This window comes from Pristiophorus japonicus, chromosome 5, assembly GCF_044704955.1.
Source record: "Pristiophorus japonicus isolate sPriJap1 chromosome 5, sPriJap1.hap1, whole genome shotgun sequence".
In the NCBI taxonomy this organism is placed as follows: Eukaryota; Metazoa; Chordata; class Chondrichthyes; family Pristiophoridae; genus Pristiophorus; species Pristiophorus japonicus.
The window spans coordinates 244,790,893-244,807,980 of record NC_091981.1 but is presented as its reverse complement, the minus strand read 5'-3'; the positions used below and the strand labels follow the sequence as shown (position 1 = coordinate 244,807,980).

The window sequence follows — 17,088 nt, the reverse complement described above, 5'->3', positions numbered from 1 at the left end:
GTCTGGGCATGTTCCCTTATTGCAGCAGCAAACTCCAACATGCTGTGCCTCATGCACCCTGACAGTGTCTCAACGGCCTGCAACATTCCCGCCCTCATGGCCAGTGATGTGATTTGCACTACCTCTGACATTCCCTCCCTCATGGCCACTATTCCCTCACTGATGGTCCCGGATATCATTCCCATTTCTCGTGAGTGTTGTTACTTCTCCTGACTTCTCCCGCGGCCTCATCACTCGCCCCACTGATGGTGTCCAGGAGTGATCGCATAAGGTCAATGCTCTCCGCATTCAATGACATCATCTGATTCACATCTGTTAGATCCTGCATCTCAGCAGAGCGTGGTCAAGCTCTCCTTCCCCTTCGCCCCATGGGTGTGGCTCGCACCACACCACTGGAACTCGCAGCCTGGGACATTGGTGCCCTGGGTGTGCCTCACTGCACCCCACGACTGGGACCTGCAATCTCAAAGGTGTGAAACCATGGAATGTCCCACCAACACACAAACCACTAGTCAAGGAAGGGGCTGGCACCTCCATGAGCAGCACTTCCTCCAAATCCGGAGAACAATAGGAGCTTCATCCGGCTCCATCCCTTCCCCCCCTCACCCCCATGGATGGATTGGAAGATGTTCTCCTCTTCTGGCTCGTCCACGTCTGAATCTTCTGCATCGTCAGGGTTGGCCTCAAGTTATGCAAAATATAACAGTCAAATGGTTAGCAGCAGAGGAGGGGGCAGGGTGGGTGGCATAAGTAGGCTCACACACAACAGGCCAGGCAGTAGGTTGATTTGAAGGGCCACGATGAATTTTCAGGACTCCCTTGAGTGTGGGCCCAGCTTGTGCAGTACTGATTATTTTTTTTTCCAGGCAGTATTCATCAAAGCAGATTTGCCAGGCCGCCTCCTGCTCGAGTTCTTTCCCTTTTGTTGTGTGCCACTTTCCTCGGCAAAGATGAAAATGCAACTTTTTAGAGAGTGTCTTTCTGCTGGGTGGGACATTTACAATTGGTCACATTTACAATTGCATTGAATAAATGAAAATATTACTGACAGTAACGACTTGACCAAGGTCCTGCCATTTCTTTTTACACTGGCCTCCAGATCTCTGGGTGGTCACCATTGCGCAGTAGTCTTCTGCAACTTGGTTCCAGCGTTGTTTCTTTTCTTTTGGTGGAATTTTTATGTGACCTCTGCTGGTGTCCAGCTCCTGCCATCTGTTCTCAATCACAATAACTGATGCCTCCACTTCTTCCTGTAAGAAATTCTTAGTCCTTGCACTGCGTTGCATCTTGTACAGCTGCAGCTGCGATTTTTCCACTGCTCTCATGCAGCAATCAACGATCCCAGACACACAACTGGCTCTTAAAAAATGGCCGACTGCCAAATCCGAACAAATCCATGCGTGTCCATTGGAACGACGTCAAAAAGGTAACTTTTTTTCCCCACGAATGCACAGAAGGTGCGACATTGTTTTTTGGCGCAGACAGCAGGCTCCACCCCCGAGGCGACTGGACACTGCGCGCCGCCAAATTCGCATTATACATCAGGGAAACTTTGGCAAAATATTTCTGGCCCAGAAAAACTGCCGGAACTCTGGCAGTACGCCAGAAAACAGGCTTTGGGAAAATTGAGCCCATAGTGCTGACTTTGTCGCATTTCAGAGGGCAGTTAAGAGTCAACCACTGAGTCTGGAGTCACATGAAGACCAAACTGGATAAGGACTCATAAAGTGAACCAATTGAGCTTTTCCGACAATCTGGTCGTTTAATGTCACCATTACAGAATACTGGCTTTTTAATTCCCGATTTTATTTAATTAACTGAATTTAAGTTCCCCAGCTCCCGTTGTGGGATTTGAACTCGCCTTTCCGGATTATTAGTCCAGGCCTCTGGATTCTTATTCTTTGTCGTCGTCCCCGCCGCCGCCGCTGCCACCACCACCACCCTTTGAGTTGAGGAAGACATGCTTCCACTACTAAAATGAGTTCTTCGGTGGCTGAACAGTCCAACATGAGAGCCACAGACCCTGTCACAGGTGGGACAGATATTCGTCGGGGGGCTGATTTGCCACACCCTGCCTGCGCCTGACCTCTTCACGCTCGCAGCGTTGAGATTTGAAGAGCTCAACGCCCTCCCGGATGCAGTTTCTCCACCTAGGGCGGTCTTAGACCAGGGTCTCCCAGGTGTCAGTGGTGATGTCGCACTTCACCAGGGAGGCTTTGAGGATGTCCTTGAAAGGTTTCCGCTGTCCTCCTTTTGGCTGTGAAGGAGCTCCGCGTGGAGCAATTGCTTAGGGAGTCGCGTGTCCAGTAACAACCGTACCCATTAGGCTTTTTGAATGCTTTTTCGCAGGTAGTTTTTTTATTCCCGAAGAGTTTCCATGCGTTCAGGACAGCAGGGAGTGGCTTTCCGTTTCCCCACCCCCACAATTACTTCACAATGTAGACCATCATCGTGATTGGGTGAGGTTTATTTGATGGCCTGTGCAAATTTATTTTCTGTTTAGGGATTATTAAAAACCTTGGTCGGCTCTCCCTACCATTTAACATACAAGTGTGGAGTTTTACTTCTGGTTGTTTGTTCTGTATAAGAATGGGTGATAAGAATTTCGGAAAGTATTGTCATTTCTCTTTTCCCAAATGTCAACTCATGGGCCCCAAGTTTCCACATGATTTGCTCCTGATTTTTAGGAGCAACTGGTTGTAGAACGGAGTATCTTAGAAATCAGAATTCTCGTCATTTAGTTTGCTCCAGTTCTAGTCAGTTAGAACAGTTTCACTTTGGAACAGAATTTTTTTTCCAAAAGGGGGCGTGTCCGGCCACTTAGGCCTGTTTTCAAAGTTTCGTCAGTGAAAACTTACTCCAAACTAACTTAGAATGGAGTAAGTGAAGATTTTTGTACGCTCGAAAAAACCTTGTCTACACTTTAGAAAATCAGGCGTAGGGAAAGGGGGAAGGGGGGGGTTTAAAGGGAAGTTTATCAACATTAAACATTTCAGTTTTACAAATAAAGAGCCACCATCAATAATAAATGATAAATACATCAATAAATCAACCAATAAATCAATCAAAAAAAATTACTAAGAAATAATTTTTAAAAAAATCAATAAATAAAACATTTTCTACTTCCCGACTGCAGCACCGGGAGCCCTCCAACAGCATGCTGGGATGCGCCCCCCCCTCCCCCCCCCCCCAGTGTGTCTCTCAGTGTCTCCATCTCTCTCTCTGTGTGTGTCTCTTATTCTCTGTCTGTCAGTGTCTGTGGTTCTGACAGCGAGGAGAGGGGGAGGGGGGGAGAAAGGAGATGAAATGGCGGAGGGGAGGGGGGGATAAGGGGGAGAAAGGAGATGAGATGGGGGGGTGGTGGAAAGGAGATGAGGTGGGGGGGGGAAAAGGAGATGGGGGGGGAAAGGAGAGGAGGGGGGGGGGGTGGGGGGGGGAAAAGGAGAGGGGGGGGGGAAAGGAGAGGAGGGGGGGGCGAAGGGAGGCTGAACGGGCCGGGCCCGTTCCCATTCCCAGCACTAGATTTACAGGTAGGTGGCGTTGGGTCGTGTCGGGGGGGTGGTGGTGGGAGGGAGGGAGGTTCGTGTCGGGGGGGAGGGAGGTCAAGTCAGGTCCAGTCCGGGGACCGGGTGGGTCGGGTCCTGGACCGAGGGGGGGCGCGCGAGCGGGAGTCGGGGTCCGGGTGGGGGGGGGAAGTCGGGTCCGGTCCGGAGGCGAGGGGCGGGAAGCGGTCGTCAAGTAAGGTCGGGAGGAATCAGGAGCTGGCTGTGGGAGGAGCCTTATTCACGCAGCCCCAGTGAGGCCATTCGGCCAGGGCTCGGGGCTGTGTGCTTCGGGCCCCTCCCACACAGTTTCGGGCGCCTGGAGCTACTGCACTTGCGCGCCCACTATAGCGCGCATGTGCAGAGGTCCCGGCACTGTTTTCAGCGCAGGGACATGGCTCCGCCCCCGACAGCTCCTGCTGCGCAGCACCGAGGGCCAGAGGACCTGCAGGAAGGTGGAGAATCTGGAGAGTTTTTTTAGGTGCACTGTGGCGCGGAAAAACGGGTGTCCAGGTCGGGACTGCGCTGTTCTAGGCGCGGCTCGAAACTTGGGCCCCTGGTGTTTATTGATGCTTGCTGCATATTTTGTGTGCCGGTTCTGTGTGCATTATCCAGTTCCAAGTATAACTCAAATTTCATACCGAGTATTTATGGAATTTGAGGAAGAGGATAGCAGCTGAACTATTAAAAATGAACAATCTTCAGTTGCTCCAGTAATGTGATAATTTTTTAATATATTCTATAATTGGTTTTGTATATTACCACAGTTAACCATTATCTAGAGAGAGATACTTCATGAAGAAAGTACTTTCCCTTTTTATAATTGCGCTGTATAGCATCAAGAGGTTGCTGAATGTTTGAGTGAAATCTTGAACTCCGAAAGGCAAGTTAGCTTAGCATCTGTGCTTGCGACAATTTTATAATCTTAAACTAAAGTTGAAATTACCACATATCTTAATCCAGAGAAAATAGTTACAAGTAGCAGGCGCAGATTTCTAAAGAGTTGATGGTGCTTGAAAAACCACACTGAATTCTTTGAGGATGCAACAACATGGTAGATGGGGGGAAATGGTCTTGAAGGACTGCTCTCAAAATTTGCAGATGATACAAAATTGTGGATGTAGTTAATTCTTCAGAAGACAAAAGGAAACTGCCAAGGTATATTAAGATAGGGACGGGCGAAAAATGGTATGTGGAATTCAATATCATTCAGTGTGAGGTGATGCATTTGCTCTGAATAGAAGTTGGCTTGGTGCTGTGCAAAAACAGGACCTTGCGGGTACAGGCTCATGGAGCATTCAAGACAGAACCTCACCCTGTTTTTTTTTTAAAAAAAGGGAATGGAAACTGGGTTTTATGGCAGGAGTTTGCGAATATAAAAGCCAAAACGTAATGAGCCTCCATAAACCCATAAGATCTCAGTTAAAGTATTGTGTGAAGCACATTTGAGACTTGAGAGGGAGTGATGCAGATTCAGTAGGATTCTGCCTGGTTTAAGGAAATACAAATTTGAAGTAGGACTTGAAAAGAAGGGTCTTTGTTCGTTGGAACAGCACACATTATGGAACTACATAATCAGAGTTTTTAATCAAAGCAGACCCTTTCCACTCAGAGGGGTCAAAAATGAAGGCCCACCGATACAAGATTAAATTGAAGACATTTAGTACGGAGAGCCAAGAAACCTATTTACACAGGAGAGTTATGAGGCTGTGGAATTCACTTGCAGGGAAAGTGGTTGAAGCAAAAAGTATGTTAACATTGTAGATTAGATTGGCTCGGTGGCTGAAAGTTTGTGAACATGCTGGGTAAATATGATTAGAACCGTTTACTCAAATGGAGGATAATCATCAGAGGCAGTCCCGCGAAATCGAGGAAGACTTGCTTCCACTCTCAAAGTCAGTTCTGAGGTGACTGAACAGTCAAATACAGGAATTACAGTCTCTGTCGCAGGTGGGACAGACAGTTGTTGAAGGAAAGAGTGGGTGGGGAGTCTTCTTTGCTGCATGCTGCTTCCGCTGCCTGCGCTTGTTTTCTGCATGCTCTCGGCGACCAGACTCGAGGTGCTCAGCGCCCTCCTGAATATTCACCCTAAGTGGAGGATCTTTGGCCAGGGACTACCAGGTGTCGGTGGGGATGTTGCACTTCATCAAGGAGGCTTTGAGGGTGTCCTTGAAATGTTTCCCCTGTCTCCCTGGGGCTTGCTTGCCGTGTAGGAGTTCCGAGTAGATGGTAACACTGGTTGGGCGCAATGGCCTCTCTTTGTCTCCTAATCTGAGGAAGGATGTTCTTGCTATTGAGGGAGTGCAGTGAAGGTTCACCAGACTGATTCCAGGGATGGCTGGACTGATATGAGGAGAGACTGGATCAACTGGGCTTTTATTCACTGGAGTTTAGAAGGATGAGAGGGGATCTCACAGAAACGTATAAGATTCTGATGGGACTGGACAGGTAAGATGCAGGAAGAATGTTCCCGATGTTGGGGAAGTCCAGAACCAGGGGACATAGTCTTCGGTTAAGGGGTAGGCCATTTAGGACTAAGATGAGGAGAAACTTCTTCACTCAGAGAGTTGTTAACCTGTGGAATTCCCTGCCGCAGAGAGTTGTTGATGCCAGTTCATTGGATATATTCAAGAGGGAGTTAGATATGGCCCTTAGGGCAAAAGGGATCAAGGGGTATGGAGAGAAAGCAGGAAAGGTGTACTGAGGGAATGATCAGCCATGATCTTATTGAATGGCGGTGCAAGCTCAAAGGGCCGAATGGCCTACTCCTGCGCCTTTTTTCTATGTTTCTATGTTTGTCATTTAAATATATTTCGATGCATGTATCTTGCTTTCCCCTCCTCGTGCCATTTTGGTTTAAACCTTACCTCACAGCGTTAGTTACTATCTTAAGTGAAGATATTGGTCCCAACTCTGTTCATGTAAAGTCTTTTCATTTATAGGCCACTCCTGACCATGAACTGGTCCCAATGTACCATGAATCTGAACACTCCTCTTCGACATCATCATTCCAATTCATTCTCAAGCTTCAGAACCTTGAAATGGAGCGCAGAACACTCGGGCTCTTGTAATTCAGGAGCTCCTGCATTTTGCAGGTACCACATACAAGCCTCAGCTATCTTTTCCCTCATCCCCTGTAATAAACTACACTATTGTCAGATAAGCATAATAAAATCAACTTACTGACGAACCTCTTTAATAAAATTTTAAAGTAGCAACGCAGCAGAAATTTAGAAGAGAGAAACTCCCTGTTGAGGCAAAACGCAACACTGTTCTGGCCTTTAACACTCTGTCTCAGTTCTCAAGACTCGTCCCTCATATTTATTTGGTGTTACTTTCTCGCCAAAATCCATCGGAAAAAAAACAGCTAATCACATCACTTGTGTAATGAATCAACTTCTTATTAGTTTCAGTCAGCCCAAAGGTAAGACATTAATAAACAAGTTTAAATAGCTCCTTGCATTGAGGAACTAAAATAAAATAAATCAAACTAGATATACAATAAAATAAATAACTAAAACTCTCACAATTCCCAACAGCTCCTGTTTGAGGGTAAACGTCACTTTCTACTGGCCCTATTCTGTTCCATTATTATGCTTCCCCATTTATAGTAACTATTACTTTTGACAAAACCAAAACACACAAGCCCGTTAGAAAACAAACATTTATGTTCTTACATTTTTTTTCTCAATACCTTTTGGATACATATACCCTTCCAAATTGGACCAGTACCTTTTTTTAAAAACTGTTTAGAGTGATGAACTCAATGTCTGCTATTTCATTGTTCTCATCAAGAATAAAATCATTTCTTTCTATCATTTTGAGTCAACTTCAACATTGTTGTTCAACTTCTTAAAGCACAGGATTCGTCAAAATTCATGATAAGTGAGCATCTACACCTTACATTTTTTGACTTTGTAGATCTGCCTCAAATCTAATATCACCATCATCATCGGCAGTTCATCGAAATCGAGGAAGACTTGCTTCCACTCCAAAAATTAGCTCTCGGGTGACACTACAGTCCAAGATGGGAATTGCAGTCTCCGTCACAGGTGGGACAAACAGTCATTGAAGGAAAGGCTGGGTGGGCAGTCTGGTTTGCCGCACCTCCTTCTGCTGCCTGCACTTGTTCTCCACGTGCTCTTGGTGACGAGAGTCGAGGTGCTCAGCGCCCTCCTGGATACTTTTCTTCAACTGAGAGCTCACTTGCCATGTACGAGTTCCGAATCGAGCGCTTGCTTTGCGAGTCTCATGTCGGACAAGTGGACGAGGTGGCCCGCCCAACGCAGCTGGTCGAGTCTGGTCAGTGCTTCAATGCTGGGGATGTTGGCCTGATCGATAACACTGATGTTGGTGCATCTATCCTCCCAATGGATTTGCGGACGTACCAATGGTGTATTCAGCGCTTTGAGGTGTCTACTGAATATGGTCCATGTTTCTGAGCCATATAAGAGGGCGGGTATCACTACAGTCCTGTAGAACATAAGCTTGGTGCCAGATTTGAGGTCCTGGTCTTCGAACACTCTCTCAAGTGACTGAAGGTTGCACTGACGTACTCAAGGGGGTGTTGGATCTCATCATCGTTGTCTGCCTTTGCTGATAATCGGCCCGAGGTATGGAAAATGTTCCACATTGTCCAAGGCCGCACCGTGGATTTTGATGACGGGGGGCCAGTGCTGTGTAGCAGGGTCAGGTTGTCTTACGGATGTTTAATGTAAGAGTGAAGGTGTTGACGATGGCTTGGAGTTCAGCTTCTGAATGTGCACAGACTTGAACGTCTTCCACGTACTGTCGTTCGATGACTGAGGATGGGACGATCTTGGATCTCGTCTGGAGGCGACGATGGTTGAACAGGTTCCCATTGGTTGTATCGTTTAGTTCCACTCCTAATCTAATTTATTAATGTCTCACTCTTTACACTTAATTTTTTCCATAGGAATTGAAATCCTTAAGATATTTATTTGGATGTATGAGATTTGTTTCCAATTGAAAACAATTAGGTTTGGTTGTATTAGACAGTAAAAGCAGTTCTATTTATTTTCCATCTTGTGCATTTCTAATTGAGCATATTGGTTGCTCAAATGACTGATTTTCACACTGCACCCCCCCCCCCCCCCCCTCCAAACAATTGATTTAACAAAAATTGGTGGACAGGTACAAAAAATTCTAACTCCTGTGGAATAACTTAGGATTTTGAAATGTATGCAAACATAAAATTGTAAACATTTATTTAATGTTAATGTGAATAAGAATTGTGAATTCTTTCTCTGCTCTGATCTTAGTTGTGTCTTTGTGTGTTGGATAAGAAGATACCTTTTAAGTCGTGTATGCCCGGTGAAGTATAGTCTAGCAGAACAAAGGAAATTCAGATTTGAAACATACTGCAACTGAATAAACTTTGGTTGCGAGTTTTGGATATCTTGTATATTTGGTCTGCATTCCTGGAGATCAAGTGGTGTAAAGCGATACAAGGATGATTGATTAAACTTTCAGGAATGTCTTAACATTAGACTGTACAAAAGTTGAAAAAACATAAAGCCCTACACTTTCAGATTTATAATTTAGAAATATTTTGGGCTCTTCTGTCATGTCCGTTGTGGGGAAGCCATTAGATTTTCTCATTGAAGACTGAACAAATGTGAGTTGACCATGGCTTTGTTCAAACTAAGTCATGTCTGACTAATCTAGTTGAATTTCTTGAGGTTGCTAATAAGATAGACAGGAGTGTTATCTATATGGACTTCCAGAAGGCATTTGATAAAGTTCCACACAACACCATTGACAAAAATGAGTATATGGAATTGGGGGGTAGCCTTTTGACTTGGGTTGGAAATTGGTTGGTAGGTCAGTAAAAGTGGGGATCAAGGGTAAGATAGAGTTTAATGTGGGCGAGTGCTGCAAGGTCATCCACAATAAACCTAAGAAAGATAAACCATAGTGTTTTCTAAATGGCGAGAAACTTGGAACAGTGGAGGAGCAAAGATAATTGCAGGGCTACAGAGAGTGGGACGAGCTGCTTTTTGGCATGGGCTCGATGGGCCGAATGTCGGCCTTCCGTGCTTTAACCATTCAGGGTTAGAACGGTGCATCTCCGTGTGCTGCACAGACTTTTTAAGAACAGAAACAGTACCTATTATTTACCTTGGTATTCTCCCCTCCGTCCGGTCGATCCAGGCCCTTGGTGCGGCGCAGCGCAGCAGAACGCGTGGAGGGCGGAGCCAGGTCCCGGCACTCCTGCAAATGCGTGCTCGAGTCCCTAGTCCTGGCCAAATGGGCTCACCGGGAGCGGCGACGATCGGACTCTGGCCTCCCTCCCTCCTGTTTAGCTCCCGCTCTCTTCTCTCCTCTCTTCTCTTCTCTTCTCTCCCCCCTCCCTGCCCCATTCAGCTTCCGTGTTCGCCCGCCCGGCATTTTGCTGGGGGCGGGCGCCTGCCCGAAGTCTTCGGCCCGGTTCCTCTCGTCGACGGGGCCCGTTCAGCCTCGACCTCTTTTTCTCTTTCTCTCGACCTCTTTTTCTCTCTCTCTCTCTCTCTCTCTCTCTCTCTCTCTCTCTCTCTCTCTCTCTCTCTCTCTCTCTTTCTCCCCCTCCCCCCTCTCTCTCTCTTCCCTCCCCTCTCCCCTCCTCTCTCTTCCCTCCCCTCCCCCTCTCTCTTCCCTTCCCTCCCCTCCCCCTCTCTCTTCCCTCCCCTCCCTCCCCCCCTCCTCTCTCTTCCCTCCCCTCCCTCCCCCCCTCCTCTCTCTTCCCTCCCCTCCCTCCCCCCCTCCTCTCTCTTCCCTCCCCTCCCTCCCCCCCTCCTCTCTTCCCTCCCTTCCCCCCCCTCCTCTCTCTGCCCTCCCTTCCCCCCCCTCCTCTCTCTGCCCTCCCTTCCCCCCCCTCCTCTCTCTTCCCTCCCTTCCCCCCCCTCCTCTCTCTTCCCTTCCCCCCCCCATCTCTCTCTTCCCTTCTCCCCCCCCCTCCTCTCTCTCTCTCTCTCTCTCTCTCTCTCTCTCTCTCTCTCTCTCTCTCTCTCTCTCTCTCTCTCTCTCCTCTCTTTTCCCCCCCCCCCCCTCCCTCTGTCAGAAAAACACACTGACAGAAAGAGAAATGCTGAGGGGGAGGGAGAGTTCCGTCCTAGCACCCTGTTGGAGGGCTCCCGGTGCTGCAGTCGGTGAGCAGAAACTTTATTTAAAAAAAAAAAAAAAAAAAATTTTTTTTGATTTATTTATCATTTATTATTGATGATGGCTCTTTATTTGTAAAAGTAAACATCCCTCTCTTGCCCGCCCCCCCCCATCTCTCGTTCCTTACGCCTGATTTATAAGTGTAGGCAAGGTTTTTCTAAGCGTTCAAAAAGCTACACTTACTCCAAACTAACTTAGAATGGAATAAGTTTTCACTGCCTGAACTTGCAAAACAGGTGTAAGTGGCTGAAAAAAAAATCTGTTCTAAAATGGAACTATTCTAACTCACTAGAACTGGAGCAAACTAAATGCTGAGAATTGCAATTTCTAAGATGCTCCATTCGAAACTAGTTGCTCCAAAAAAAATAGGATACGGATTCAATGATTCAGACAGATTTGTGAGTCCAAGTACACAATCATTTAAAACTTGTTGACTGGTACACAAAGCAATACAATGCGAGTGGAATGTTGGCCTTTAACTCAAGGGGGCTGGATTAACAAACTGGAGGAAGTTATGCTTAACTTGTATAAAGCCTTGGTCAGACACCAATTAGACGATTGCTTTGGGCACTGCAGCACAGATTCACCAGAATGATACTGAGGCTTTGAAGATTAAATTGTGAGGAGGGATTATCTAAACTTGGCTTATATTCTCGAGTATAGAAGATTTAGGGGTGATCTGATGTGTTCAAAATGCTAAAAGGACTTGGTCGGGTCTATTTGATCTGGTGGAGAATTAATGATGAGGAGACATCATCTGAAAAGTAGAGTCAGGCCATTTAGGAGTTAAATCAGGAAGTGCTACTTCACACACAGGGCAGTAGAAATAGGGAATTCCCCCAAACTCCCCAAAAAAGCTTGTGGATGTTAGGACAATTAGAGTTTTCAAGACTGTGATAGGTAGATTTCTGTTGGATAAGTGTATCAAGGGATATGTAGCAAAGGCAGGTAACTGGAGTTGAGATACAGATCAGCCATGATCTAAAATGAATGGCAGAGCAGGCTCGAGGGGTTGAATGACCTGTTCCTATGCCACAGTAATAAATGCTTTTTGTGCTTGGGAGGGAAAAAATTGTGTTCCAGTAAACTGAGCGGCTTCCACTGTCTGTGTTGGAATCAAGGCCAGACGATTGGAATAAATTCTCTCCTGTCCATTAATTTGTAGGGCCTCCGTGCAAAAGAAGTTTGGACCTTCTCAATGCACGTTGCAGACTGAACTCCTGGCACAAACAATACATATTTTGCCATTCTCCCTTAAAGGCTACAAGACATCCCAATGTGGGCAATACAAATATTATACTTGTTCATTTGGCGTGCTGCTATTGATAGGGTGTTCTTGACAATCTATTGGGGGAGAATAGAGGAAGCTTTCCTCTATATTTGTTCCATACCTTGCATGGTCTGAGGTGCTAATAAGAATTAAAGAAGAATAAATGTAACTTTTTCGAGGCAGTGTTGTGTTTTTTTTCTATTTACTGTGTATATCCAATCCCCATATCTGTTCTCTTGAATGTGTTCCAGCTTGCTGCAGTTGCCTTCCTGTAGTACTTTCTATTATATTTCGTCACATCATCTCCATGAGAACAGTGAGATGGGCAGGTGTTTTACACAATGAAAAATATTTCAATTTGGAGGCTCTTCTTACTTTCACTGTCTTGCACAACAGAAAATTGATTCCCGATATCTCCTTCCCATTTCTGAAAATTCCTCGTTATACTCCATTAATTATTTTTTTAATATCGTTTGGACAACAATCGAATGAGGTGGAAGGAAAAGCTGGGAAATGGTGACTAACATACTTGTTGTACAAAATCTTAATTGGAGCTAGAGAACCATGTTTAAAATAGTACCCAACTGCAAAATAGGTAACCAAGTTAACCTATATGATATACCTGTCCTGATTCAAAACTTCATGTTTAGTTTAAATACATCATTTGAGTATATAATAAGTTCAAATCAATGAGTTACCAATTTATCTGCTTGCTGACTAACTGTTAATTGCAATATACTTTAATGGGCTGGACTTAGAAACTGGCGTCACAATGTTGAAATTTGCTGATGACACTAAATTTGGCAGTGTTGAAATCTCGACCTCCGATAAACGACTCACACCTTCAGCTCCGGCGGAAGTTTCTTCAATTTACTTGCTAGCAAGGGAAAGGTCACACTCAGTCAATGGCTAAGTGAACACCTTCGAAATGGTACAGTTTCACGAGATATTTATACAGTAAAAACCCAAGTTATGGCCTCTCCCTGTGTATTGGGTCTGTCTCGAAGTCAGTGAATACAGATAGAGTTAATTACTACATTCTTGTCCTGACGTGGTTTCCAGATATTTCCTTTTGTCAGGGTTATTAGTTGGCCAGCCGGCCATCACTTGATGAGAGTGTGGTAATCAGCTATTACCTGCATTACATTGTGTCAGGATTGTCCATTTCCTAGTCAGTTATCTTTTTGCATCAAATGGATAAGGTCTCTACAAGAGATAATGGCTGGTGGTTTGAGTACTTCGAAAAGGGTGGGGTGGAGTGGAACTGGTGTTGTTTTGACAATAGGAGAGCACCATGGGGGGGTACTTCTCTCAGCAGAACTTGCCTCCTAGCTGTCTGGTGGCTATCAGCCATTTCAATCCAGGTTTAGCTGTTTATGCAAGCAGACTGCTTTATGCAGAAATTTCTGGAAGGACCAGGACTCCATTTTGTTATATATTGCAAAGGGCACAAAAATACTGTGTGGTATCAGCTTAGATAAAAATACATTTCCACAGCAGCTTGTCAATTTGTTACAGACACTGGCACAGGCTAACAGGATGGATAAAGGTAGGTGGTAGCTGTAATTCCATGTAGAAAAATGCAAATTGATTTGTTTCGGATGCAAGAATAGGAATAAATATGCAATAATTTTGAAGAGTATTAAATAGAGACTTTGGTGTGCATATAACCAGGTCCTTAAATGTGTCGGTGCAAGTCGATAAGACCATAAATGAGTCTCTGTTTTTGTACAGTGCACAAAATAGAAAAAGGAAGTATGTAATATTGAACTTATACAAGACACTTGCTTTGGTTGCAGTCAGATTTTTGTGTGCACTTTTGGGCACTCGAACCAAGGAAGGATATAAAAGCAATGGAGTCTGCACTAGGACGTTACCTAGGATTTGGATTATAGTTCTGAAATGATTTAAGAAATGATTTTTTTTTCAGTGGTGGGTAGAGGGGTGTCCTAATAGAGGTCCACAGGATTATGAAGGGTTATAATTGAGGAAGTCGTGATAGATTGTTTCTGTTGGTCAGTGAGGTGTTAAAAATAAAGCACATTTCAATTATCGCAAAGTATGAAAGAGAAAGTTAGATAACAATCGTTGCAGAGCAGGCTCAAGGGGCAGAATAGCCTACTCCTGTACCTATTTCTTATATAGCCACTGGTAAGGTTGCGGAATCTGCCAGAAATCATTGCAGTTCAGTTCATTTCTACTTAAAATATATATTAAGATTCTATAGATGGTCATGAAGGAGCTTTTTCTGATGTTTAGTATTCTACCTATTTCTCTGATCGCTATATATCTGAAATTTTTTTTAAAATAGTGACCTGATTGAATGAATGTATGACTGGTACATGAAGTGTGCAGCAAATAAATCAACAGAGCATTAGATGAACATTTACCAGGTTAGTAACAAGGTCGTCTTTTGGATCATTTATGCAGCATTATATAGCTGATGGAAGCCACCTATTCTCCTGAATCATGTCTTGCGCTGGAATAATTGTTCTTGTATCTGATCTCCTGTTTTATTAATATGCAATCAGGATCATGTTTGTTTTGGCCAACTATGAAAGCACTGATGGTCGCACTTTTACAGACCAATTTGCCATGAGTCGATAAGAAGGCATAACAAAGATGGATACCAATGCTAGCTCTTGAACTGGAGCTATTTTATACAATTTCCCATATCTGTTTATATTTTTTTTAAATATTTATTCGTCACTTTTTAAATGATGCCTTAGGTTATGCCTTGATCACTACTTATGGTGAAGTATTCCATATTCTAATAACTGAAAATAATTTTACTTTCTTCTTTCGTTGTAATTATTGTAATCCCACTTGTGAAGTTGCCAGCCAATGGAAATGGTATAGCACTTTTGGCCCTCTGTGTACCTTTCATCATTTTAATGAGCTCAATCAAATGCCTGCTGAGCCAGTGTGTCTCTCCCAGTTTTTCAAAAAATACAATATTTTTGAGCCATTTTTCAGAGTACAGCTCTGAATTTTCATCCTCCTATTGAAGATGTCAGTTTGTGACATTGGGTTTACTTTACCAGATTCGCGGTTCATTTAAAGTACTGCATAAATAATTTTTTGGTATCTCACAAGTATAATTTATTTCTGTGAAAGCTATTTGTCTTGACACAAGCTTTTATTGACACTTTAACTATATTGTTAACGATATAGTTTGAGGAGATTGACATCATGCAGTGGAGGAGCTGCCACACATTCGTCACATGAGGTCAACATAACAGTGCAACGAACTTGCATTACATGACGTGAGAGGACCACAACACAAGACTGTATTGTATTCAACTTGCCATCCGATGTGGGTGGGTCAGCTCCAATGTTGGTGGTGGCATGGTTGCTGTCCCCAACCAGGGGTGAGACGGATCTCGATTTCAGTTCGAGGCTCTTGGGTTGTGGGTCCTCTCCCCGTACGCCGCTGATCAGCTGCTATTGGCAGATGTCGTCATCTGCAGAAAGTAAAGTAAATGAAAGTGAAAATCTTCAGTCCGCAGCACACATCCTCTTGTCATTGCATGAAAACACGAATACATCACCGTAACCTTAAGATAAATAACATCATCCGTGTCACACTGAACCTATATTTACATGGCACGTGGTGTATTATTAAATTATTACTTACTCTTGTGGCCCTCACGAGGTCGTTCCACCTCTTATGGCACCTTTCCCCAGTGCGTACCATGGTACTTGTGGAGGGGACAGCCTCCCCGATCTCGTCCCATATCCTGTTGTACTCCTTTGTGGGGCGGGGGGGCTTTTCCACGACCACCCTTCAGTAGCTTGGAGTACCTCTGTGTGATATTCTCGAAGTGCAGGTAACTCCGTCTCGTCATTGGCGGGCACCTGTCCTTTTCGATGTTCCTGTGCCTGGAATTTTTTTTAAACAGTTCCATAATAGTTATTTTTGCTTTGAAAAGATGTCTTAGTCTTCAAACTGTAGAATTATTAGTTATGAATATTTTTAACTTTGCAATGTGTTTTTAAAGTAACTGCCTGTCTATAAGCTTGCTGCTCCTTCTCACTTTCTCTCCCTCCTCTTCAACTCACTGCGCATGCGTGGGCGACCACTGACCCCTGAAATCGCGGATAAAACGCTTCTGTAAAAAAAAAAAATCGTGCTTGTGCAGTTCTGTGCTGCACCATCCATCAGAGAAAGTCAATCTGGATTGACTGCTCGGTTACATGCCGCCCGCTGCAGACTGCTGGCATACCGCCAACAACGCTGGAAATAAATCGACCAATTTTGTCCTCTCCGGCCTCAGCGGGATGCTGGTGATTTGAAACGACATACCGCTGGGAAATGGGTGGACCTTTTGCATTGACCAATTTTGTGCCCCTGATGTTGAAGGCTTTTTTTTCCCCCCCATGTGATTTGTGATGTACTGCAAACACTAGAATTTACAATCCATAATAATTTTTTTTTATTCGTTCATGGGATGTGGGCATCACTGGCAAAGCTAGCATTTATTGCCCATCATTAATTGCACTTGAGAAGATGGTGGTGAGCCACCGCTGCAGTTAGTGTGGTGAAGGTGCTCCCACAGTGCTGTTACGAAGGAAGTTTCAGGATTTTGACCCAGCGTCGATAAAGGAACGCTGATATACTTTGAAGTCAAGATGGTGTGTGACTTGGGAGGGGGAGGTGGTGGTGTTTCCATGCACCTGCTGCCCTAATCTTTCGAGGTGGTAGAGGTGGCACTCATTCAGGCAAGTGGAGAGTATTCCATCACACTCCTGACTTCGGCCTTACAGATGGTAGAAAGGCTTTGGGGAGTCAGGAGGTGAGACACTCTCCTCAGAATACCCAGCCTCTGACTTGCTCTCGTTGGCACAGTATTTATGTAGCTGGTCCAGTTAAGTTTCTGGTCAGTGGTGACCCCCTGGATGTTGATGGTCGGCGATGGTTCGATGCTCGCTTGTTGGAGATCGTCATTGCCTGGCACTTGTGTGGCGCGAATGTTCGTTGTCAGTTATCATCGCAAGCCTGAATGCCGTCCAAGTCTTGCTGCATGCGGGCATGGACTGCTCCAGTATCTGAGGAGTTGCGAATGACACTGAGCACTGAGCAGTCATCAGCGAACATCCCCACTTCTAACCTTA

General features: G+C 44.9%; 1 protein-coding gene across 7 annotated transcripts in view; it reads left to right on the top strand.

Moving 5' to 3' along the window:
* The window catches only part of mpp7a (MAGUK p55 scaffold protein 7a), a 544,364-nt gene that overhangs the window by 78,352 nt on the left and 448,924 nt on the right, over positions 1-17,088 (top strand). The window contains exon 1 of one of the 7 annotated variants that reach the window (XM_070881485.1): positions 6,615-6,637. The exons of the other annotated variants lie outside the window; for them this stretch is intronic. The gene's annotated coding sequence lies outside the window, so the exon portion shown is untranslated. Of the gene's footprint in view, positions 1-6,614; positions 6,638-17,088 lie in introns of those variants that run through there. 7 annotated transcript variants of the gene reach the window in all.